Source organism: Dermacentor variabilis, chromosome 1 (assembly GCF_050947875.1).
Source record: "Dermacentor variabilis isolate Ectoservices chromosome 1, ASM5094787v1, whole genome shotgun sequence".
Lineage (NCBI taxonomy): Eukaryota > Metazoa > Arthropoda > Arachnida > Ixodida > Ixodidae > Dermacentor > Dermacentor variabilis.
The window spans coordinates 199,477,543-199,505,326 of record NC_134568.1 but is presented as its reverse complement, the minus strand read 5'-3'; positions in this window follow the sequence as shown (position 1 = coordinate 199,505,326).

The window sequence follows — 27,784 nt, the reverse complement described above, 5'->3', positions numbered from 1 at the left end:
GTATAATCAATCCTGGCTAAGTGGCACACTTCCGCCAAGCTGGAAGACTAGTCGCGTAGTTCCGCTACTGAAGCCTGCCAAGTCTCCATTGGAGCTTTCATCGTATCGCCCGATTGCATTGGCGAGCTGTGTGGGCAAAGTAGTGGAGAGGATGATCCTCAGATGCCTGTAGTGGTACTTGGAATACCACAACGTCTACTCAGATGCCACGGCAGGCTTTAAACGTGGCTGCTCATCGATTGATAACGTCGTCGACCTGTTTACCTACGTTTAGCACCAAAAAGAATGTAAACGTCTCTGCGCTTCTTTGTTCCTCGACGACAAAGGGGTGCGCGACAACATTACACATGAAGCCATCCTCGCTGCTCTTAGAAGAGTTAGGCCTCGGTAGTGAAATGGTTAGATGGATACATAGCTAGCTCTCTATGCGATCTTTCTTTGTGAGCACCGAGGAGGGCCGCACTCCTATACATTACACCTACTTAGGCGTCCCCCAGGGTGGCGTACTGAGCGCTACGTTGTTAACCTCACGCAATTGGCCTCCTTGATCACCTTCCAAACACAGTTAAATTATCAATGTACGCGGGTGACATATGCGTTTGGGCGTCCGGAGCGACACGCTTACAGCTGCGCGCAAGGCTGCCACTCAGACTATACTCTACCTGCGCAATCAAGGCCTGGAGATTTCATCGGATAAATGTGCACTTGGGCCATTTATGCGCAAGCCCATGAGGCATTACAGCGTAATAATCAATAGGCAGATGATACCATTTGTACGGTCTTACAAATTCTTGGATGTCCTAATTGACAGAGATATCTTATGGAGCCACCACGTATTGTACCTGAAGAAGAGGTTGACGGGTATCTGTCACCTTCTCAAGTTCTTCACTGGGAAGACCTAGGGAATGTCCACAAGCGCTAGGCTGCAAGTATATAGGGTACTTTTTCTCGGCTTTTTGCGGTACAGTTTGCCAGCATTGACTAACGCAAGTAAAACAAGCCTGCGTACTATTCAAAGCGTTCTGGCTGAGGCGCTCAGGATTTGTCTAGGTCTTCCTCTAAGTGCGTCGAAGGCGGCAACTATTGCAACCGCCAGAGACCACCTCATCAAGACCCACATCATAGTTGAAGCACTAAGAGTGCACGTAAGGCACCTTGCCCGCACTCCTTGCCACCACCTAGCCTCTCTACCTGTGGAGAGACCACGTGCCTCGTTCTGCTGAACGGTATCCGCACATCGTGAAGCTGCACCATCTTGCTTGAAACCTGCCGCGAGACCTTCGACTCCTCCTTGGTGCCTCATTCAACCAAAGATCCACCGGACAATACCTGGCGTCTCAAAAAAGGCAGACATGTCATCGCCGGCTCTTAAACGGCTTATACCTTACTCTTATTAAATGAGAAGTACCGGTATTGCACCCACAAATACACTGACGGATCCGTCCTGCTGAAGAGCTCTACTGCAGCTGTCGTTATTTCAGCAAAAGCTATCACTATCAAGTTGAAAGCATCTCACTTGAGAACGTCGATGGCAGCAGGACTCGCAGCGCTTCGAGTCACACTACACTTTATTAATGACGAATCAACACACCAATGGTCGATTTTCTGCGACTCAAAGACGGCACTACAGTGTTTATTGTCAGTCTTACGGTGCTGTCCGCATGAGCAGCTGGTATTTGAAATCACAGAAGCCATACACCACCTGACTGAGAAGGGACATGAAATAATTGTTCGGTCGCTACCAAGTCAATCTATTATCGCGAATGAACGGGCCGATGAAGCTGCTCGTTCAGCTCATGCAGAAGACAACCGCCTATCGATCCCGCTATTAAGGATGCTCCGCCTACTTGCGCGCCAATGCACTACATCCCAGTGGAATGAACCACATTTTAAGCACGTCCGTTTGTACATCCTGGATCCAACCTTAAGCCTCCGACTTCCACTAAGACTTCCCCGAAGAGACGCGACCCTTTTGTGTAGGCTATGGTTGGGCGTGGCGTTTACCAACGCCTACGCGTTCCGCATAGAGATGGCCGACACCGCAGCATGTGGCGATTGCGGCGACGCGGAAACGATTCGTCATGTTCTTTACCAGTGTCCGCAGTACAATGTGCAGAAACGATCGCTTTCCGTCGTGGTGAACTAGTTGGACGACCAGCTTCTGTCGGAAGAAATAATTTTACAACATCGACGCGACTTGACATCGCATCAGAAGGCCGTGCAAGCGCTACTGCGCTTCTCGAGATCGACCGTCCTGTGTCAGCGCCTGTGACTGGAACGCCTTTGCTTTTATCTGTTTTCGTTCTTTTCTTTTTTGTTTGTTCTTTTGTTTTCTCCTCTCTCTCTTTGTCGTCTTTACAACCCCTATATCCCCTGCCCCACTGCAGGGTAGCAAACTGGAAACTCGCCTGTGGTTAACCTCCTTGCCTTTCCTCTCTCTCTCTTTCTCTTGGCTTGAAACTTTGCAGGTAATGGACAAACACGTTTATATATTGATGAGTCGACTAAGATATCTTTGGTAAAATTCTTTATCCTGTAATTAGGTAACGAAGTTTCAAGGAGCTGGAAGCGTTTGGGAGAACATAACCTTCATTGACGTCCCATTCAGGGCGTCTTTGGAGCATATGTTCTTAAACGTATTGTACAGACAATCCTCACAGGCAGGAGAGCGAATGTATCGAAGTGCAGAGTATTTTATTAACAAAGTTGCTATGAACCTTGGTAGAGCAGGCGGGCACCGTGACGGCCAGCCGAGGTCCTTCTCAAACGACATTTATGTAAACTTCTGCAGATTATTGTGACCTCTTCGAAGACACCAGAATCAGCTAAATATAACATATGTAAACCCTTGTGAGCCTTTATATGGGTTCACAAAGACGAGCGGGCTAGTTGGTGCCTTGCTTGAAAATTCCCGACGGAATCGGCGCAAAAGCACACGTTTTGCTTTTATGTACCGCTCTTGTACCTGTGCCTTTGTGCTAAATCCGCCATGCTCGAGGGGTTCGCTTTTACCAGGTGCGGTTCTTCACTGTACGCCTACTAAACGTTTTCATAAAGCTGCCTTTTTCTTTTTCAACACGAATTGCATACATCCGGCCACCGTTGCTCTGATCGTCACTTAAAAACCGGGCGTGGTGCCTAACAAATTTTGCTGGACGTTTATGAAGTGATAATGTCCAAGAAAAATAACTGTAAGCTTCGGCGATTGCTTTGGTACTGCACTCACTGCGGCAGACTCTCGCAGCGGACGCCATTCTCAAGAACTGTTTTTGCTTTGCGATGCGCACAACGTTGACGTCCTCGGCCGCTACAGTATTTAATGTTGTGACTTCTGAAATACCTGTAAGGACAGCATCGCTCTCAGATACTGTATGGCGCCCGAAAGCTTGTACAAATTACAAAGCTCGAATTCTGCACGATGGCCCAATGGTTAGCGCTTCCGTCTTCCAAGTGTGGGGCTGCGGGGTCCCAAGTTCAAATCGCAGTGGCGGTGGTTGGCAATTTTGTTTCATGCGTTAATCTTGCTAACCTCGGCGCTGTCTTCTGGCGTTCCGATGTAACAATGTGTTTCCGCATCTTAGGTGTTGTTACGCCACTATAATTAAACTTATCAATATCATGCGCTGTTCTTTTAGCAGGTATTTGAGCTTTTGAGGCGCTTGGTCTGAGCCAACTACGTTGTCAACTATATGAAAGTATGTCATCGTCATTCGTTGTTTGATTACGCAGAAGAGAGATGCGCTCACTAGCGCATATAATGTTGCGAAGTGTTGAGTACGAAGTGACCACATGTCCGCTCGCTGCGATCGACCCCAGGAAACTCTTGTATTGCGCCCGTACACGCAGGACGCAAAGTGCCAGTGGCCACAACGACAACAGTGTGACGTGATTGAGCACGTAGGTTATTTTTCTTTGCGAGTTAAATTTTCCTGAACATGCAGGCTGAGAATACTGCAAGAACTACGCGTATATATGCTACTGTATTAAGAAGACGTAACGGGAAATTAAAGAGATAATTTTTTTCGCTGTATTATTAACTTACCCACCTACAATACAAAAAAGGCAACTATTACAGTGAGAGGAGGCTTGGTGCGCTAGAAAAGACGCAAAAAAAAAAGCGAAGGACAAGCGGCGACGCCTCTTTCGAGTTCCTGCACCACCTCACCGTGACGTCATGTCATGGATTTAAAAACAGCGTCTGCTCGGGCCATCTGAATTCTTTAGCGGTAAATATGAACTGCGTCGTATACTAAAGGAGACACAGACTGAACATATCAAGCTTCAAGAACTTTGACTGAGCCCACAGCGGGCCAAATAAAAAAAGAAAATTGAAATCAGTGACGGCACACACTGGCGCTGGAATTCCGGCATGAAATTAGAAACAAAAATCTTTAAAGACCGCTTTGTAAGCCCAAACTGTTACTCTTAGTGTTCCTTTAAATTCAACGCCGCCACATTTGTTTACTGGGCGCTATTATCTACGTGCAAGTATAGAATTTGGAAAAGAGGCTCTTCGGCAATGGTTACAATACTAGGAAACAACTTTTTGAGCAGCCGTGAGGGCTCAGTGTATAGTCAGCCACGTGCTTGAACAACAACAACAACAACAACAACAACAACAACAACAACAACAACAACAACAACAACAACAACAACGTCCTAAATATACATAGTCTTTGACAGAGGCAAGGAATTTTCATTTATTCCTTAACTACGACAGTGAATACCGCTTTAAGAGGAAGCTTAGCTAGGGGCCTCCTCTCTAATACATGGAAAGGGAGAAATGGTATTTCTCGGCAACCACTGCACCAAATTTGACGACGTATACTACATTTAAAAGAAGATGTTAAAATCTAGTGACAGTTGGTTGCCAATTTTTGATTTAGGTCTTCACTTATTTAATAAAAATTGACAAGAATCGCAACTTTTCAGAAAACTAAATTATCAAGTTTACAACTATGGTAACTCAACAATGGAAAATGATTTTACAATTTTGTAAACGGCACCTAATAGTACGTATAAAGCGGACAAAACTGATATTTATACATGACATTCAAAAACACCACTGATTTATGAGGAGAACATTTGCAAAGCCCTTGTAAACAATGTAACAAATTCACGTAAGATATAAATCGTCATACAAAAATTTGTCCGCTTTGGATGCTCTCAAGGGTGCAGTTTACAGAACTGCGATATCGGTTGTAGGTGCAGAGCTATGAATTTGTAAACTTCGTGCTTCTGTTTTTACAGCGGAGCTGTTATACGCTCGTTTCCAACGGATCTCTGTGTGCGTAGACCGAACGCGTAGATCAAAAACGCCGTACAGCCTCGATACAAAGCAAAAGCGTATTGCCGGTGCACCCTCTCCACTGACCACCTGTGCGTAGTCGGCGCCCGCCTCACAGCTGCGTCGTCCGTAGATGGCGCTATAATGAAGCCTACCTACAAGCGAAATAATAAAAATAAGATAAAACTACAACGGGAAACTGAAAATAGTCAATGGGTGTGTCTCTTTGGCTGCTGAAGTCACACACTGCATAGGCACGTTATCTCGGATGCGTTCCGGCCGTGCAATGGGTAGGCCGCGTGGTGTGCAGACCTAGGGAGAACAGCATGCCTTCGAAGAACGACGGCGTGAGCAGAAGCGGGAATGGACGCGAAGGCGGCGGGAGGCTGCTAACGCCGAGTCGACCACAGCGACCACAAAGCTATGGTCACCTTAGTGACGAAATAATAAAGACGGCAGAAAATTACAATTCATGTGGTATGCGTCTTTATTTAAATCAATGTAGTTTATCACCATATATTCAGCTACGCTGGTCATGCACCCTTGCAGAGTGGAATGGCACTGAATTTCTTTTTTCAAGTTTACCAATTTTTGAAAATTTCTTTTAAAAAATAATCTAGGCCCTAACTCGAAATTTTGCTTCCAATACTCACTAAAATTTCACTTTCTCTCTCAGTTCCAACAAATTTCATCAATCTCGGCCCAGTGGTTATCTCAGAAAAGCGTTTCTGCGTTTTACGTGTATTTGAATAGACGGTCTCGGAGTTGGGCCCGAGCTAAAGCTTCCTCTTAAGACAAGTTGCTAGCTAGTGTTCCATTAATTGATTGGTCTTTAACACGTCTATAGTTTATGGTTTTCAGATCCCCACGGAAACATGTATAGCTGATACTACATCGGCAATTCTTGGGTCACACCGTACTACGTACTATAGCATAATTGGTAGCATTTCTCAGTGTACGAATAGATAGCAACCTTAAGTCCTATTGTCGCGTTTGCAAGATGAGTGTAATAGATCAGTCACACAATCCATCTATTGAGTGGGCACAGTCCCTCAAAATTCCTAGTATTGAAGAGGCGACGCGCCAAAGACTTGCGTTAGCGCTTTCGTTCAGCTGAGTTGAAAAGTGCAATTACGCCTCCTGTATTGAGCCAAGAAAAAAAAAACGATTTCACTTTCTGTGTTTCCCCAGCGCAACACTGCTAGAAGAGTTGTTTATAGAGCCCAATGCTCATGGCACCGAATACTTACCTTCTTTTCTCCTCTCTGTCCTTTTTTCTTTCTACTTTTCCTTTTTGCCCCACCCTAGGGAATCCCTCTATTGTCTCTGTAAAGTTTTTCGGCCGAAAGCTGGGCGGCGTTATTTCGGGCACGTATTTGGCTGAGGCCACTTGGCCGAGGCTATGGCGGCCGAGGCTGCGCGCCGCGAAAGCGCGGACACCGGCGGCGGCCCGCCCACGGCAATGTTGACCTTATCGAAATGGGAGCACTCCCCGGCTTGTGTGGTGCTCTGCTGCTTGCTCATTGTTATTACAGCAACGTCATGTCAAAATATTTGCGGGGTCTGCGCCCGCTAAACTTTGCGCCTGCGTCTTCCACTCAGCATCGAAGCTCTTCCCGTTGTTCTTTTGCCGCACTGAATGTCTCCTGGCAGTCACCGCTTCTCGGACTCATCCCGCTGTTTTCTTTGTGTTTTTTATTTTCTCTTTTCTTTCACTTGTGATACAGAGAGCGCACTTTCAGAGTGCCTAGGTTAATATATACCTTCATAGCAGTACCAATAAGAGCCAATCTTCGCGGTCTCGTTAGTTTGTTTCCTGAGTTGCCTTCGCGGCTGCTGAACAAGTCTTCACCAACTGCCTCGTCCATGACAGGGTTTCCAAGTACATTTCAACGCAACCGGATTCCGAGAATTCCCCCTAAGGTGAGCGTGGCAATAACACATTTTTCAAAACAGTGCTATGACGTTCTTAGCGCCGTGATCTAACTGAGTTCGTAACACGATTTCGCCTTGCTTGCTGTGCTACGCATGCTGTTCATTGTTATGATTAACCGAGTCATGATGCTCGTTGTTTATTCGTGCGCACATACGAATACACTCATGCCCACACGCTTGCGTGCACATGCAGCGTAGGCACAGTACGGTCGCGCACGGGCACGCATGCGCAGACATAAAGACGCAATCAAGAGCCCTATCCATATAGAGTTTCCCACTAAACTTACTCGAGGGGACTCTGGCGCTAATATCGTTCACCTACCATTAGACTGATGGGTATAGTCAGTTACAGAATAAAAGTAACGAAATACATTACTGGTTACGTTCAATTGAAAGAAACGCCGTTATCGCCCTACATTACCTTTAAATCAATGTAACGCGTTACGATACTTCTACGAAAAAAAAAAGGTAACGCCCGTTACTTTGCCGTTACTCCATGCTCTGAAAATTTAGATAGTGGGCCTTACCAAAAAATAATTACCAGAAAATTGCGGACGCTTATGTGAAGGTGCTCCACGGTCAGAGTCGCTCGCTCCGGATTAACCATAAACGCAGTCTTACAGATGTAAATGGAGTAATACAACATTTATTTTAAAAGCGGGATTCATTAACAGCGTCTTAACTATTATGGGAACAACTTTACAACAATCACAACCTACTGGTGAACTCAAGCAATAGTTGCATTTTAATGTTGGCATCGGACAGCTTTCCTCTCATCTTTGTAAATACATCCGTGCCCTCGTCGAATAGGCACTGGACAGGTGCACTTGGGACGTATTCTGCGACAATCACTTTCGGCGATAGTATTGCCGGAAGGCGCACGCTGATTGACTGGTTGAGCACGAGACCGCGATAGTATCGCCGAAGGGATCGTCGCAGAATACATCCGCTGGATAGGGCAGCTGTAGTTCAGAAGGATTTGGTGAACTTGCAAAACTTCTTTTTTTTGCGATAACTCATCGTAAAGTCATGCCGCATCAAAAAGTACTTCGAAAGCTCCTCATTCTTAGTTGGCGAGGAGTGACAGTTCTAGAAGACTTTCACAAAGAAGTCCCCCCAAAAGTTGAAGTTCTGAACTTTTTTTTTTGTCTTGCGAGGGGTTGTGGTATTGGAATGACACGCATAAATTTAATCACCCTTTCCGATCCAACTTTCTACGTTTTCAAGCACGTCACACCTACTTCCGCACCGATTTTGGAGTTTATTCATTATTTATACATCTATAGTGCGTGCGTGTGTGCGCGTGTGTGCGTGTGTATGTGCGTTTGTATAAGCGTGAGAGAGAAAGAGGGAGAGATAGTGTGGATGAATGCGTATTTGCACGCACGTGTTGACATTTCGTGGGTACTTCGCACTTTCTTTAATTAGGTCAGCTGCCTGCGTAGTCAAAGGCACGTATTTTGTGGCACGCATGCAAGCCGACAGAAGCGTTGTCGATAGCACCTATATATTTAGTTTAGCCCTTTTAGTTCATTGACTCTACGCTTCTTTATTTTTTCTTGCGGGGCGACGGGAGGTGGGGGAGGAGTATTGGAATGACAAGTAACTTGTAACTTCACCTTTCAGGTTATTTATAAATGTTAATGTAGGTTCAGAAAAGTTTAGAAAAGGTAACGAGTACGTTACTATGTTACCGAAAGCGTAACGAGTTAGCGCCAACACGGGGCGTAGTATTTGTTTAATCTTCGTGCTTGCGACGTTCATTATTACATTTTGTCTTGCTAGATTTATGGGATAATTTCCTAGGGACATGAAGGCAATAAATATATGCACACATACATAATCATTGCGAACTGTTGCACTTTTAACGCAATACTTTGTTTAAATGCAGTAAACAAACGATTAATTTACAAAGTCGCTAAATACTTTGATGCCAGTAGGACGAAAGTTTAGGCGAATATGTGTACCATCCATAATTTTCACGTGGCCTGAAGTGTCGTACTTTCAGCTCCCGGAGACACTAGACCAGATATCCATCTAGTAATATTTGAAGGAAACTCTATGGTACCAGGTGCAAAGGTATACCCACAAGAACTGCCGGCAGTATGCAGTTTTACATCATAAGACGTGAACTTTTAAGTTTTATTTATCCATGAAGAGGAAGCATGCAAGGCATATGCGTGCTGTCTCGTTTACAGTCCCATTGCGTTCTGCGACACCACTTATGTCTGATGCTGTTTTTGTGCTGCTCTAAATCTCTAGACAGCCAACGATATCGTGCCTTGTCTTACAGATTTCTGTTAATGTTAGATAACAAATACAGATCACATACAACTGTAAACTATATGTGTTTCACAAGCACTGTGTCCACTGGGCACACCGATTCAAGTCTGACGTAGTACACTGCGGAATTATTGATAAAGGCCCGAGTCAGTGATAAACGCATTAACACGTCGTCCGCTCGCAGCAAAACGCAAGTAGTGCTTTGTACGAGACTCTGAAAGCTTCAAGAGGTGAGCGCGTTTCACCCCTGGCTTTTAATAACACCTGTGTTTTCAATTTATATCGTAAATGACCGGAAATCAAACAAGGTGTGTGACCGCGGAATCCCATAGCAACCTTTTGAAGTCAGCTGGCGCAATGTGAGATAAAGGTTGTATAGTATAGCTGCTTTATCAAATAAGTGGGAGTGTTTTATTCGTTAGCTTGCAAAACCAGTACGAAAAGCAAGGTACGCGGATTTCTTTTATTTATATCCCATGCAGCTGTATAATATCCGGACAGTACTGTCGAGCACCCACTACATCACCCACCGTTACTCCGTAGCGCACCATGTGACAAGCACTAAAAAAATAAAGAGAGAAGTCGTAAGGGAAAAGCAGGGAGGTTAACCAGGTTGAGCCCGGTAGGCTACCCTGCACTGGGGGAGGGGGGAAGGGGATTGAAAGAGGAGAAGGGAGAGAGAAGTTTACACTTGGCAGAGTTACACAGACAAGTGTTCATCGCTGAGTTAGTCACAGGTGGTCATACAGGTTGGTGCATTTCAAGAAAACGCAGCAGCACCTTTGTGGCCTTGCACATAGCAGACGCACGATGCCACGCGCTCAAGATGTTCTCTGTAAAAGGCCTGTCTTCTAAGTGCCCCAAAGCTGTCCGAAGGGCACTCCTCTCACCTTCATATGTGGGGCAGTCACAGATTAGATGTTTGGTGGTTTCCTCAACTCCACATGTGCTGCAATTGGCACTGTCCACAATGAGTATGCGTTTGTAAAAGAAACTCCTATTAGAAAGCGGCACAGCAATGTTTCTTCCCGTCGGATAAAACCCGGTAAAAGTTGTAAAGATTTAGTCTTGAGGAGCGACGTGAAATCGAACTTAACAGTTTTTTTAATAACCTAAATGGAGCCTGCTATCAGATGCAGCATATTTTTTATGGCACATACCACTTTAATATAGGGATAGTTACGCGTGGCAAACGACATTTAACCCGAGTGAAATTTTGGTTAAAACAAAAACCACCCTGGTTAAGCTGCTTGAGATGCATTTCCCTGCATCCTTCTGTCGTGTCCACTATCTGTATATCTCATAATTCAACGTAGGCGGCTTTTGAATACAATTTGTGGCCTTCACTTTTCAAATTGGGATTTTGTCCTGTCCATCTAACATGACCTGCATGCTCTGATTTCTCTATAGCGGAATATCTATGCGTTCATGACGACCAGAGAAAATTATTGAGGAATGGCAGAGCAGTACATATTTAGGCTGCTTGACTCATGACTTGAACAGAAAGAACAGCGCAATGGATCGGACGTAAGGGAGCGACTGACAACGACGATGTTTGGGATTCTGGAATTAGTTTCGAGTGTTTCTATAAAAAATTCTCAAATCTTTTTCTTGTTGTGCCTTTCTATTTGGAAACAAAGAAAAAAAAACATGGGCTTTCATAATAGTCCCGGTCACGTATCAAAGAGTGAGTGAGTGAGTGAAAACTTTACTGGGAGCTCTAGTAGTTGTGTTCTTCTGAGGCAGGGGCATATTCTTCAGGAGAGTCTTCCTCCTTTTGTCTTCCCCTTAGGTCTTCATCCACTGCTTCGTCCGTCCTCTATCGCAATGGTCGGCTTCCCTCAGTCCAGGGCTCCGATGGCGTCTGCTGTCAGTCGTGCACGCCGCACTATAGACCCAGCTGGTCTTCGCAGTGGTCGCTGGACAGCAGTTCCTCCCATTGCTCCGCACTTGGGTGTGATATGAGTGGGACTACGTCAGTTTGTTGACATGGCCATGTTATGTGGCATAATGTGGGTTTCTCATTGCACCATGGACATTTGTCCTTATATAGTATGGGGTGCGTTATACTTAGCACGTTAAGATTAGGGTACGACCCTCTTTCTAGTTGTCTCTAGGCGACAGCTTCTTCCCCGCTAAGGGACTTGTGCGGCGGGGGGTACCACTTCTTACTGCCTCTGTAACTATCTAAAGTGGCCGAGTACTCTCGGGGTACAGGCGTGGGTTCCTCGAAGCTGTCGATGTTGGACGCTCGGTAATTAGTGTACTCTCGAGCTATCCTGTCTGCCTCTTGGTTCCCTACAACCCCCGCGTGTCCCGGTACCCATACGATCTTGTGTGTGTGATCGCTTCATGTTGTTCTGTGCCTGTTTGTTGTTGTGTTTCATAGTCTATTCAGCAGAGTATGCGGAGTGCTCGGTGACTGGTTCTGCCATGCAAGTAGTTGCGGCAGGCTGTTTACGAGTCAAATAACACATTTTCGAGCATCTAAAAAAGAAAAAAAAAGTTGCAGTTTCGTTCATAATGCGATTCAGTGACGGATTGCTAAATATGTCGTAGATGCGCCGGGCAATCTCCTTTCGAGGAGAAGAAAACTTTCTTCAATAGCGACTCGTGTAATTCCATCCGATTATTGGCCATTCCACCATAGTCGGTATGCGCTACATTTAGAGGGAAACCAAGCAACCAGCCGACTCTAGTCCGACTCTAGTCCGAATCGTTTTCGCTTACGCAAGTGGCGCTCCCTGGTGGGGGAGAAGGGGAGACACACGACCTTTTCTTGCTCCTCTTACCTAGCCTGCTTTCCGCTTCTTACGCCTGGCTTCGTTCAAGTGCTTTCGTCTTGGTGCTGGTTTATGTGGATAAGATTTCAGCACCTGGCGACAGTCAATCATGGTGCATCAGCTAATCAAAGCAGCTGGCGACCCGACCGCGCTCTTCACGCACAGTATATTTTTTTCAGCTGTAGCATCGACGAAGTGGCTGAGCGGTACGTCATCACACGGTGCAACTGGATACTGTTAAAATGTAGATCAAGCTCTTTCAACTAACTTATATGGGGAACACTCCAGGATAAAATTGCCTTCTTACAGTTTATAAAACAGTGTTCGATAGTTTCAGGTATATTACAAAGGCGACAATAAATAGCTGAAACAGAAATATCAGGTTTTTTTTTTTTGAAGCCATGTCTTAATTGGCAAGTTTGCAATGTGCAACTTATAAAAGTTCTTATAGAAGAGAAAAGCGCCATTTTACAAACTTTTGCAAATATATTATGTTCTGGCAGTCCGATGTATGTTGAGCGGTAAGATGGCGGCGGGGACAGCATTGACATTAAATCTTTGTAAAGCATTTTAAACGATACAGAGTACAAGTACTGTTAAGAAAAAACGAACCCTTTAAGAAACAACTGAAGAATTAACGTCCCGCATGGAGCCCAATAAACTAGATTGAGAAAGGAAATAGGAAAATACAGCCAAATCAGATACGATATAGACAACGTTAACCAGAAAGAAAGCCCGCAGTATCCCGAAAAAATAACTAAGACTAACTGTCGCACATACAAATAAACCAAACATAGCCAGCCCATCCAGCATTCACTAGTCGCCAAGTATCATCATGTCTCATAGGTTCAAAACTAGGAGATCATATAAATGTAAAACAAAAATTAGTGAAAACATTGAATGTGAACTATTGCGCACTCATGAACATGAAAGACAGATAAGTGGCTAATTAACTCATTTACTCAATTTACAGCTTCTAGAAAACACGTATGCAAGACCGAAATGCAAAGAGCTTCTTCAAAAGTGCATTTCAGTAAGATGGTTATGCACTCGAAAGACATCTATGATCAAGATGACTGCCCGTTAGATGGGTGTGCAGTTTTGATTGGATGTTTAGTTTTAGCTTAGCTGTTTGTGCGATGAATCGTTGCTTTGGCGAATAGGCTTGGAAAGTACTGCTCTTGTTCAACAATTGCTGGCAGACAGGCACGGTTCCCCAGGAATAGAAGACTAGCCGCCTGATTCCGCTGCTCGTACCTGGCAAGTCACCTGTAAATATTGCATCATACCAACCGATTGCGCTTACCAGCTGCGCCGGACAACTAATTGAAAGGATAGCTCTAGCACGATCAAAGTGGTACCTCGAACATTACAAGGTATACACAGACGTAATGGCCGCATTCAAGCGTGGCTGTTCTATAGACAACGTTGTCGATTTGGTGACGTACGTCGAGCACCCGACGTCTTGTAAACGATTGTCTGCTGCTCTGTTCCACAATGTTAAAGGAGCTTACGATAACGTCACATGCGAAGCGACCTTCAGCACCTTAGAGGAAGTAAGGCTTGACGGCAAGATCTATTTCTGGTAAGTAGCTACCTACAAACGAGATTTTTTTTCCATACTTACCGAGGATGGCCCAACTACCCTGCATTACAGTAAACATGGGGTCCCTCAGGGCGGAGTACCGAGCCCAACGCTATTCAGCCTAACACTAACTGGACTCGCCGACATCTTTAGATGCACCGCTTCGATCTCCATCTACGCCGACGACATTTGAACTTGACGTCGCGTGTGACACGGACTCAGCTTCGCGTGCGGCTTTAGAAGGCAGCCGCTTTAATATCATCCTACCTTCGCCCTTCGCGAACAAAGATTGCAGATATCATGCGAAAAGTGAGCAGTGCTGGAATTTACCAGAAAACCAGAGAGAGAGAGAGAGAGAGAGAAAAAAAAGATATGAGACAGGCAGGGAGGTTAACTGGAAGTTAACTGGAATCTGCTTTGCTACCCTGCACTGGGGAAGGAATAAGAGGAGACAGATATATATATATATATATATATATATATATATATATATATATATATATATATAATCATTGCAGTTGACCTTTTGGAGAATAAAAATATAACCAAATGTGCGGCTAACAACAATTTTTTGTTGCCTGTGGCTCATAACAATTTCGGCAAAGAAACATCTGTGTTCGCTGCAATTTCTCTTTGAAATAAATTATCGTCAATTAAAAAACCCTGTACTTCTCTTGAAATCTTTACAAATTAGCTTAAGCATCATTTCCTGCGATAACCTTACTGCGATCTGGCGGTATATCTTTGACTTCTGCCTGACATGTCATTTCTTGTGTTTCATCCATGCTTTTTCCCGACTTTCTTTTATAACGTACTTTTTCGTATTTGTTTGATTTTAAATGAAATGTATAATAATGTACTTGATCTGTCGATGTTATTTAATGATAACGCTCATTTCATGTTTATAGATATCACCATCCATGCCGTTATTATTAACCGAAGGTCCCACTACAGTTCATTCACTTTGGGATCCTCTCTGTATATTATTGATGTTGTAACTACTTTTTTGGAACTAAAAATCTGAAACCTTACACCACACACACACACACGCACACGCATATATATATATATATATATATATATATATATATATATATATATATATATATATATAATATGTCTCCATACGTGATATCCGTCTATACCGCGGAGCACGTCAGTGACAGAAACAGTTGCAGTCGCTCAAGATAACAGAATCAGAGAATGCACATTACCGTTGAGACAATGCGTATGCATAACAGACACTTCGCCCAGTCCGCCACGCACCACCTCGCCAGCCACGCAGCAGAAGGGCACCACACGACATTCAGTGCGACTGCCTTCGCGCATCATGCCTCACTTACATCTGGGGACGTACCTGCGGCCAGGCCTTTGATTCCTCCATAGTGTGCGAGTCATCCTTAAGTAAGCCTTACAATCCTAGGACTTCAGAAAAAGCTGAACTTACCGTCACCTGCAGTCAAGCAACTTAGTTTACTCCATTTGCGTGAGAAATACAGCGACCACTGCACACACGTCTACACTCATGGCTGAACTACATGGACCAATTCCGGTGACGTTGTAGTTATACTGACAAGAGAAATAACCCAACGGTTCAAGACTTCCATGTCACTATGGGTCTCCAGCAGGAGGGCTTACGGCTATCTGCGGTGCACGTCATGTGGATCAGTACAGAGATCCCTGTAAAATGGGTGGCCTTTTGCGATTCAAAGCCGGTATTACAATGTATGCAATAGTTCCTCCGACATGGAACTCACGACCAACTGACGTGGGTAATCGTAGAGCTTAACCACCACTTGAGAGAAAAAGGTCGTGAAATTTCTTTTCAATGGATACCCGGCCATTGCGGTATCACTGAAAATAATGACGCAGACAGGGCTGCTCAGACATCACGTGAAAAAGACCACTGCGTCCCAATTACGCTTTCTAGGACAGCCACTACGAGACAGCTCCGCCTTCTGGCACGCACGCTTTCGTTATCTGGGCGGAATAACGCGCATTTAAGACGCACCAGACTGCACAGACCCTTCGCTGCAGCTCGGACCTCCACCAAGACTACACCGACGCACAGCGTCTTTTCTATGTATGTTGTTGTTGGGAGTTGCCTTTACGAAAGCTTATTCAACATAAAATCCGAATGGGGGACAGTCCTGTATGCGTTATCTGCCGTTGTGAGGAGAACATTGACAACCTGTCGTGCAGCTGTCCTCAATTTGAAATACAAAGGCAATCTATGTCCAGCGCATCGAGGCGATTAGATTATCTACACTGAACGAATAGACACCACTGAAAAACCTCCCCGCCGATCATCAGCCATGAAGGCAGTGATGGAGCTTTATTCTTTATTTTTTTGTGCTTTCTGAAAACGTCTGGCTTGTCGAGCGCCCTTGACTGCGTAGTGTCGTCTGTGTACGTGCACACATTCACCGCATTCCTTTCTCGCTTCTTTATATTCCCCTTTTCCCTTTCCCCTGTGTAGGGCATCCTACCAGACACTTCAGTGGTTAATATCCTCACCTTCTCTCTTTCTTTACTCTCTCTCTCTTGTACGATGATACTTTTCTATGTACTAGCTGCTTGCCTTCTTGTTATTGGATATGATATGGTGGTCGTAATACTGCACACGCGCCATTTTCTCTAGTAGTTGTAAATGTTCGTGGTTATTTCAAGGAGATCATAAAGAGTACACGCGTTTTGACAGCGTCTTTACTTATGAGGATCTCTTTTTCGATTAAAAAGTAAATTCTATAAAGATATGTACTACTTGGACCTCTGCACCTACCTGTATACCGTGAAGGCCGATGGAAAAAGTGCTAAAGCGTATTAAAAAATTGCAAGTGGTAGCGGTAGAAAGAACCTCCTTTAAGTGATGCACAGAAACTCTACCGGTGAAAACTTTTTTTAGAAAAAAAAGGGAGCTTCCATAGGGGTCGCACTGTCTTGCTTGCAAAAAACCAGAAACAATCGATCCCGTTTTATTACATTGTTGCGAAGGGATACATTTTTCATTTTGGTTTTACTACAGAGGACGCTTAAAAGAAGAATTTCTGTTAGAACTCCATGGGATAAGGTACCTAGCGATCGATAATGATGATGGAGTTACTTTTGACATGACTATGTTGGGCCTTCACTGTATATGGCGCTCCCCTACGGCTGGTTATCATTGTGATCAGGACGCATGGCCTCCGCCTTTGTATTTCAGAGAAGCCATTACACGGTTTGTTGATGTCCAAAATGCAGATCCTGAGTGTGTTCCTGAATGATTGCCGAGGGTGGAACCCCTGACAAACTTTAGGGAATCCTAGAAGTGTAAAGCCATGTTAGGTCTTTCTGACGCTTATCTACTAAGCTGTACACCTGTACGTTTGTGTTCATGTATGTGATGTCAAGCTCCGGCAACAAAGAACAAAAAAGTCGCTGAGCGGTAAAGCCTTCGACTGTCAGTCTGCGTGTCCGCAGTTGGAATCTTCCTGGTGCGCTGCTTATTATTTTGATTTATAAATTTCTTGCGTTCCTGCGCCGGTCATGGTCTCATACCGGTAGACGTCAAAAGAAACCAGGCGAACGAGCCCGTGACAGCCCATGACCCATGCCACGTGAATTCGCCAAACACGGAAATGCGCAAATGTCGTTCTTTTGCCTCAGTGGACGTGGAATCATTTTTGCCGGGTGAGATAGTACAAAGAGGTGCATGCCAGAAAGCACGGCAACCGTGTGCCACTGCAATCCAATCTCGCGGGTTTTACTTCCTGTCACTTCGAGGATATGCGCCGCGACTTTTCCGGGTTCGTTCTCCACGTGAGGCCTCGCACAAGAGGCCTCGCTCGTGCGCTCTTCGTTATTAAGAAACAGCAGTCTCTCTTTTTTTTCTTGTGAACCATTTTTTGACCCTGACTGTGACATCAAAGTGGTGCTAGCTCAGAGATTAAATGCTTTTCACGCAAAGGATGTTGGGAATATGTTCTTCAAAACGTCAAAATTCACTAGGTCGTATTTTCGTCGAAGAAACCGACGACGATCAAGATCGACTTCTGGTGCTTTAGGTTTGAAATGACTCATGAGAAATCAATGCCAAACATCCTTTTATTCGGTTATACGCCGCTTAAACAGGCTCCAGATTTTATACGACGATCAACAGCTCTGCCGTACTCGTCGTTGTTCGACTAGAATATTCCTGCCAATGTATGCGATTTGTGAGCTCGTGCAAATCGGTGGGGATACGTCATTCTTTTCTGTACGCGGCTTCGTTGGGGGGCCGCTCAACCACACATTTATCGCCGTGAACACACGGCGGCCAGGTTCCTGGCACCCTGCGTTACAGGCTCGAAACCGCTGTGCTGTCAGACGCGGCGATTATTTCGCGAGGCTGTCGCGGCCCAAACACAGGGACGAGTGGGGTCGCTGACCGTTTCCAATCCATTTAACCCGTTGCTGGCCTTGGTTCATCTGACCCCCGAGTCGGTGGCTGGGGTCAGAGCTACCCCCACCTGGATCCCGGCGTACCCCACGCCCTCGCGTGCGATCAAGACTTGTAAAGGGGTTTGGGTTTGAAAGGGTTGGGTGTCCGCGGCCGCGAGGGGTCACCGCGCTGGGCGCCAAATACGGCAATAGTCGAGACATGAGTCGGTGCACTCGGGAGCAGCGCTAATGCGTGTCGTTTGAGCCAGCCCGTGCGTCCCGGCCGACCCGATGATCCTCAGCCCGGCCGGAAAGGGCGCGGACGTGGCCCTCCTGTGGAAAAAGGTCCGCGCCCGCACTCTTGCGTCGATGCCCCTTTGGCCCGCCTGATCGGTATGCTTGACTTGACGTAGAGATTCCCGGTTACACCGAGAAGGCGCGCTTTTCGCCGAGCTTTGTGCGAATGCTTTCCTGTCGCCTTTGTGCGGGTTCGGCAGGAATTTCGCAATGAAAGGGGAACTGTGCGGCCGATTTGCTTGCTGTACTTGCACAAGTCAAAACTTGTTCATTCGCTGTCTCCTCTCGCGGACACTGTCCGTTGACGAACCTTGTGTTCAAAGTGTCCTAGGCGGTACAGATAATGTTAAGCGCGGGTTTAATAACTGCGCGTGTCCCGAGAGTGACGGCTATTGCAAGACGTGTACACGCGCTAACGAAGGCTCCATAGAAGCCCACGTGTCGAAGTAGTTGTGGTTCATGGGCACTTGTGCCATCTGTGTGACCCGGGGAACGTCTCAGGCTATCCTAGGGATACAGTGAGGCTATTTTAAATCATAGCCGATTCTTGTACGTGGAGCTAGAATGTTGGTTTTACGGAATTAAGGCCAACGGCACTAATTAATAGTGTGGGGTTTAACGTCCCGAAACTACACTGTTGGTTATGAGGGGCACAGTATAGTGGTGCGCTACGGAATAATTTGGACCACTTGAGCTTCTTTAATGTGCGCGTAAATCTCAGTACCCGAGCATTATTGCATTCCACGGATGGCGGTGCGTCGGTGTCCCCCGTCGGCGCGACGGTGACGCATGTCTTTTTTTTTACTTATTCGCTTATTTATTTACTTGCTTATTATTTTTTTATGACAGATACGTGTTTGTGTTCGTATGTGATAACGTTCTTTCTTTTTAATTACATAAATGTGACATGGAGTAGGCTATGCATGAATTGCCTTCAAGGTAGCTGGTTTAGCTTTTCATTTGCCCCTATACTCCACTTACTAATCGTTGCCTTTTATAATCACGCCTCGTTCACCTGCCCTATCTATCATACGATGAGCGCACCACTTGCACGACCTTGCATGACTGTGCCCTTCATCTTCACTCCATGCGCCAAGTGAGAGGGTGTCGATTGTTGTGCATGTCGTAGCGTCCACTTTTACATGGTCAAATGCTTCGAATTCTTCAACTGATCGCTGGCTTCTTTTTTTCTTTGCTTTCTTTACGTTAGTTCTCTGCATCCATAGCAACGCGATTGCCTTGGGTGAAGGACGATAAGTTAGAATGCGTCGGTGCAGAGAAACAAGCTTCACCTTCAGCGTGACTTACAAATGTGGGCGGTTGTCCTTGAAGTCAGCGGTGGAAGTGTATGAAACAAGAAAATGCGAGCAACAGGGGGTCAACAGAGTACAGTACTGAACCGATAGATGGGGACACTGAGTTGTGTCGTGATCCACCGGGTCGTTAAGAAATAAATGGTATCAGCATTGCAAGAGCGAGAGAGACAAAAAAATAAGCAAGAAAAAGAAAACACGCACATGTAGTTGCATGCAAAGGACGGTGAACACGTGAAGAGGAGAAGGCAGAAGGCTGTGCGCGCACCGAGCACGAAGAGCTGGCAGGCGTTGCGTGCACCCGAGTGTATGTGCGGGCACGTCACTGCCAGAGTCGCGCGGGGCGAAGGGCGAAATGGGCGAGTGCGTGACCGACCGACGCGGATCGTGAGAGCTGCAAACAGAAGCGCGAACTGGTAGCTGCGTCAGGGCGCGCGCACATATACTGCATGTTTGATCGGGGAGCGTCCCGTGCGCGATAACCGGCCGTCTCGCCACCGCTGGGCGCGTGCCGTTGACGGCACGGCCCTGTTGACCCATCGGATGAGCTCCCGGATTAACGGCCCTTTAATTGTGCTCCCCATACGGTTTCCCGCGTACGCGCGCCGCCATTCCCATACGCCGCACACAGCCATCGGGCCTCCTGTAGCCTCGATGAGAGGAATGCTGCGCGCGATCTGCATCACCGTCACGCCGTAGCGCTTGTCGTGAGCTTCACGCGGGAGGCCTGTTTGCGCTTCTGGCGTGCGCTCCCTCCCCGGGTTTAGTAGGCCCCTTCGCACGAAGTGTACATTGTGGAGCGAAAAGGAGTCCGAAACTGCCTAACGGCTGTAAGTGAACACGGGTGATCAACATGGAATATCGAACTATCCCGTTCGTTAGTTTCCTTTATAGGCTTAACGTAAAAATGTAACGAATTCACGAATACGCTGAATAAATATATTCAAATCATAGGGGCTCTTCGACTGCAACGGCCGCATGGTGTTCGCTATGGTGATGTGAGTGTGCGTGCGCTGGATAGAGGAAGCGGACGGTTAAATCCACGCAAATATCTCTCTTTAATAATTTTACAGCGAAGCTGTTTGTGCGGGCCATGTGCCGTCGTTGTGGGACTTCGCTAAAACTATCATCATCATCTGCAATGGCTCGAACGTCGTCGTCTTCTTCTACAGCTGGTTCCGTTGCCGCTCGTCATTCCCGCGTAGAATTTCACTTCTGTCATCGTAATGGGGAGGCCACGTCTACAGGGGTATGAGCCATTGCATAAGGCGGCATGAGCAATTCATTGTCTTATGTGACGGACAGATTTAATTTTGAAGCAATCTAATTTTGAAGAATCGCGAGCGGCAATGCCGGGAGGATGCCACCGAGCGAACTCGAGACATCGAACGCAATAGACAACGGCGGACTGCGGGCATACCATACCGTCACTGACATCGTTTTCTCCGTCGCAGCCGAACGTGTATGTAACCGCATTAAGAAACGCAAAGACGTCAATCGTCAAAGCAATCCAAGCAATCGTCAAAACGATTGCAGCGCTCGCATCTCCAGTGTTGGGCCTTGTGCCCAATATACGGATTTTTGGATGAGTGGTTCCACACAGTTCATTCCAGCTACAATTATATGGGAGGACCACAGGGCGGAGCAACTTGTATGAAAGAGCATAGGCACAAACCTCACGCGCAAAATAAAAAACGCACTCCTAGAGCATGCAAACCACGCGAAACACGCAAAAGTGAAAATGAGGTGAAAGAATGGTGAAACAAAAGATTTACAATATAGTCTGCTTGCGAAGTTTAACTTGCATGGTGTAACACTCGGTGTAACTAACACAGCTTTACTGTTCGACCATCTTCACGGACTGGAAGGGGCGGTAATCTTTTTTCCACTTCGCCACTTTTTGAATAAAAGATAAAATTCCTCCACAATTGATCGCATCCTCTGGACGGAGCTTTTAATCCAGCACTAAATTCTTAACTGTGGCATCTATTCTGCAAGCGGTCAGAGAAGTGTAAAATATCGCCCATTGTTAAATTGTCGACATCGGCACGCGCCGTTAGATTTGAGGTTTATACGGTCACAACCTTACAATATATATGACGCTCTGGAGTTTGTCGGTGTTATAGCTATCCCTTCATTGAAAAGAATTGGCCGCTGTAACTACGGAACGTACTGGTAATTTAACTTCGAATTAAGTGTTTAGCCAGCTTGTTCTCGAATGTTTAGCCATGCGACCTATACGTATAAGGATGGCATACAGTGCAGAAGGCTGCGCTTACTGATATTCTTTTATCTTCTCTGCGCAGTATACGACCTTGTGATGTGATAACTGCGCTGTACCAGAACATTCCTATAGCGCTCCTTTCTCACTCTGCTACCGACGAATGAACCACGAACTGGGCAATTTAAATGCGAATGTTCAGAGCACAAGAATGCTGTTTAGGAAGGTGAAATCATAACATTGTTGATTGAAACTTCGCGGTAGGATAAGCACTTCTTCTCAAGCAATAATTGTTTTCTTCCGCAAGATATAATGCTTTAATTTCTTTCTGCAGTTCTCCGGACGTTTGCGTTGCTGAATTGGTCCGTGATAGTACACCGATCTAATTCGGGGGGGGGGGGGGGGGGGGGGTCGTTTCAGAGCGCTCTGGCAGTTGTACAAAGGTAATGTAAACATTAAACCGAGTGCTAGCATAAGCGAGCTTCAGAGCTGACCAGAAAGCAAGATTATCGCTTCCACAGCCGGTTATTATCGACATTCAGCTTCAAAGCTGCTTTTCACCGCATTCATAGCTCATCCAGATTGCTCTCAAACCTGCACCCAAATATGCCTTTAGTATATCCATTTCTGGCATGTACGCATGCAGACGACAGTGCGATGTCCATAGTTAAGCTGCAGTTATTTGGCAGACGCAGGGAGCAGCTGTCCTTACAGTGCCGATCGCTTCGCTGTGTCTTTTCCGAGGCCATGCTAGTGCACACCTTCAAGTGCTCTGCCTAGAGTGCTTCCACTTTTATGGGAGAAGCCTTGAGTGGCCTTTGTCGTTCGTAGCTATCGACCGATACTTCATACAGATTCCCAGTTTTGCCGCTCCATCAAACTGCTGCTCTCCTTTTTTGCAGGCAGCATTGAGTGGTGCGTGTAATAGCTATTTTTCGTTGGCGAAAGCTCCGTCAGATACGCATCTTCATTGCGTCAACAGGATTATGGCTAGCCGCTTAATGCAGTGGACTAGCTGAATGCAGGTCGGAGCACAGCGCGTATAATAGACCGCGCGGTGATCTCCTAAGCCACGGGGCCCGGCCGAGATTAAGCCGGATTAGGAACAAATCCGTCGATAGAATTCACAAGCGTTTGTTGTTTCCGCCTGCACCGAGCAGGGCTCTCTTGTGATCCCGGCCCCCATCCGTGTTTGCGATTGCGCATGGGTGGGCCTACTGTAGGAGGTGGCGGCGGCGCTCGGGCCACTTTTGTTTGCTTTCCTTCTTCTTTTTTTGTCTCCTCTGCTTGCGCTTTTGCACAAGTGTGCGGGGATTCGCGCGTCAAGCGCTCCTGCAGGATTATGGAGGTGGTAAGTAGATGACACGCGATGCGATTTTTCCCACTCCATGTTGCGGTTTAATGCGGCTTTGATAGACCAGAGACTCGATCTCTTTTTCTCTAGCTGTGTTCGCAATATTCGTTTCGGAATATGTGAAAAACAAAACTAATAAAAATCACATTGTAGTTGTACGTCTCTGTCGTCATTTTTATTGTGCAGAGCAGTAATGTCGTATAAGATGCCAAGTTGAACCGTCTGGAAGTTCACGCTAGGTCCAAAATTAAATCGTTCTCACAGGCATGGCAAAGGCAATGCTTTAATAAGATTTGGCATAGTATAACTCAAAAAGCTGAAAATAGTATACGAAAAATTTAGATGTCGTGGGTTAACTAGCAAACTCAAAATTATTGCTAAAAACGGATCAATCCAATGCCAAGTGAAGCGCGGTAATTTGCAGCACGACTTTTAGCCCAGTTCACTCAGCCTCAGTCAGAGGGATTGAGTCTCAGATGTAAATCAACGAAGTATTATCGTCATGCTGTGATCGTGCCATCGTCATCATGGCACCATCGACATCGTCGTAATCATAGTTCTCGTCGTGCCGTAATCGTTATGCCATGGTATTTGTCGTCGTGCAGTCGCCTTCATGCCGCAGTTGTCGTCATCGTGCATACAATTGCATTCCTCAATTAATGACTTAAATGTTAAAGTAATAAATTCTAGGGTCTCACATGCCGAACCCACAATCTGATTAGGATGCTCGCCGTAGTGGAGGACTTCTAATCAATTTGGTCACCTGGGTTTTCTTTACGCGCACTCTATGCACGTCAAACGAACGTTTTTACATTTCGCCCCCATCGAAATGCGGCTGCCGTAGCCGGGATTGAACCCGTGACCTCGAGCTCGACAGCGCAACACCATATTCCACTTTATATATATATATATATATATATATATATATATATATATATATATATATATATATATATATATATATATATATATATATATATATATATATATAGAGAGAGAGAGAGAGAGAGAGATTTTGGGGAGGAGTAGCTCGAAGGGAGGGCATTTCATTTTGTTTAGAAATCATTAAACATTCGATGTTCGATTTGATATCTGCTAATTAATATATATACTAATATCCATGGCCGCTAATTCAGTAGCTGTGCTGTTATGCTGCTGATATCTCGGGTTCAGTTTTCGACCGTGACCGCCCCATTTCGATGGGGGCGAAATGCAAAACGCTCGTGTGCCGTGCTTCGCGTGCACGCTAAAGAACCCCAAGAGGCCGATATATCAATTCTAACACCATGGTCCGACGCGGTTGCGCCAAGCCTGTCCGCCCGGGGTTAAACGCTTAGCGATTTTTGCCCCTTTTTGCACCTCTTACGTGGAGGTGACTGATGTTGTACACTTTCGCTCGCGGCACTCGCGGCAGCAGAGTCAAGGCGTTATCTCGGCGATATTCTGGAGATTGGTTATCGATATCGAGGGATAAAAGCCTAGCCGCCAACGCGGACTTGCACCGTGCCAGTGGTTTGGATTGGGGGTGTTTGAGGGCAGCCAACGTTTTACTTCGCTTGTGGCTTCTGGCACCTTGAGACTATTAGAACGCTCATTCGCGTGCACAAATGCGAGCGCTTCAAAACGCTCAAACACGCAGACTTGGAATGCACGAACAATTCCCACCCTTTCCGTTCTCCTTCTCTCCCTGGATTTCGCGCTTTGAGACTATTGAAACGCTCATTGACGCGCAAAAACGCACGAACGCGTCAGAACGCTTCTATAGCTTTCTCGGCTTCGAGTGGCGCGTGGCAAACCAGCATGGCTCCTTCCAGAGGGAACGCTGCGTAAGCTGCAAGTACTGATGAAAGCATGTGAGCGTTTCCTGACTGAGATTTAGCGATGTTTCACTACGGGCCTGTATAGATTCGTCGGTGGAGAAAACTGCATCAACGGCAAGAGCTCAGCGGATCGAGTTACACGTTGCACCGCCAGAGGAAGCGCCAGGACCTCATTCCACTGCGTCAGGACGTAGTGAAATAATCGATAACGACCTCGCTGACACGGCTGCTCGGTCTGCCCACCGAAAGCTTCCAGGTGTTTCCTATTCCTTTGGCGAGAACGGACTCTGCAATGTAACATTTAATGCGTAAGCATTCTTTGGCGAGTACCCCAACAAAAACTGTGCGTCCAGTGACGCCTTATATCTGCAAAATAAATGCATCACTGGTCAAGTTAAAACATGTTATTGTTATAACAGTGTAATAGTGTAATAGTAATTGGTAGCGTTAGAAAAAAAATTAAACTTCTGACCGGGATTCGAACCACGGACCGCAGCGTGGCAGACAGAACTCTATTTGAGCCATACACAAAAAACTGGTTACGTCGTTGGCGCCGTGCCAAGGTCGTAACAGAAAAGGAAAATAAAGAAGTTAAGATACGTAATCGTTATAATAGTGTAATAGTCGATGAGTGGTAGCGATGAGTAGACATGCATAAGCTAGCTAAGTAAGCAAAAGCGAAGTAGCAGCGGAGCCAAAGAATGCTCAAGCATTAGTAGACAGTACTAAGAATTTATGTACCATATATTTGCCTGCTCGCACAGCGACACAAGCATTCTGGAGTTCTCCGAGAGTCTTAAAGGGGCGGCTGCGTAACCTTGAACCTTTGTTACGGTTTTAAGGTCCAACTGGCATCTCCCGCTGCGATGCAACATAGCTATACCACCTACGGTGGGAATGGCATTTACGAACGGTTTCTTACTCCATTTCTTACTCCATTTACTGTAACTTCCGATTCTTATTATTGTGAAGAAACCAATGAACACCAGAGCACTGTTCTGCACCTGCCCTCAATACAGCGCATCTGCCTACGGCCCGCACTAAACAGGGTGGACTCCATAAGCATAGAATGGCTCCACGCACGAGCGCAAGTGACATTTTGTTCCCGCGAGGACATCGAATATTTAGGAAGGAGGTGCTCCATCTACTCTTTAAATTCCTCCGCGATACAGAACTGAGGCTTGCATGGTGAGATGTGTGGGTGTGCTAGCAAGGCGAAGTGGGATGGTTGGCGCGCAGCATCATGTTGCGTTCCGGTTGAACTCGGTACTCGCCGTTAGCCTTTCCTGTATATAATGTCAACTGGCATGTGCACAGTACACTTCAAGCTCTACCACACTTGTAAACATTTTATTTTTCTTCAATAACTTGGTTTGGCTACGCACTTTGTAACCGCCCGATTCAAATGGAATAGCCCCATCAGCGTCAGCATCAGCATCCTCATCAGCTGCCTGCCGCTTTTCCAAAATTAGGTCCGCCTGCAGCTATCAACACTACTCCTCGTCCTCTTTCTCCTCCTCCTTCAATGGAGGCTCAGTGGAGACTCGCTTTACACGATCCGCAGAAGTGGCGTAACAGTCAAATGCACGAATGCGGACTTGTTGGAACGCTAACAGCGTTTGTAGTTTTGTCTCAGCCTGCCTGAAAGGACATAAAAGGTCGGTCCGTGCGTGGGACACGCCCACCGCGCGCTGACGTGCGTCCTGCAGGACCTTTAATAAAGTTTATCCAATCCTAAATCGATTCTGCGCTGAGGTGTATGAAAGGGAACAAATTAGTTTTTGTTTCGTGTATTAGGGTGAGGTCCTTCGTTTCAACGTGGATAAATTTCCCCAGACAAAAAAGATCCAAGGGTGCGATCTTGTACGCGTTCCAAAATCGAACGGAGGCGGTCCGTTCTTTACGTCACGAAATAGGCCATCTGTTCCGCTGCGTTCGTCCGATAGCAAACGACACGAAATGATTGACAGCAGATATCACGCCACAATTGACGTCATGGCGTTCGTCACGGTTCAAATTGACCAATCGTGTGCGGCTTGGTGGAACTGACCGCCTCCGTTCTATTTTGGAACGCGTATACAAGATCGCACCTCAGCTCGGTATAGCTTTCTCAGTACACTTTCTAGTTGTCACAGAAACCGGAGCTTTCAGTTATGAAGAAAAACTTGGAGCTCATTTAGCTACGCTTAAGAGTTCCTCTAGAGACCGGAGCTTTGGGAATGATTAAAGGAGCTGTGCATCTCTTCCGTTCGCTCTTTGTGCGTTTTATTCCTTCGTAATCTGCCCTCATCGCTATACGACGGCACGATGCGTGCAAAAGCGTGGTTGAATATGAAAGCCGGGCTTTGGGGGATTTCTTTGATTAGTATCGTGGAACACGTTTGCAGGCTGTCCGGCGAAGAAGAAAAAAAAAAGAGCACTGTGTCATATACTTTGGCCAGGTACCGCGGGTGACGCGTGCACTAAAACCGGGACTGATGTCGCGCGTTCGCAAGCGCAAAAGCAAAG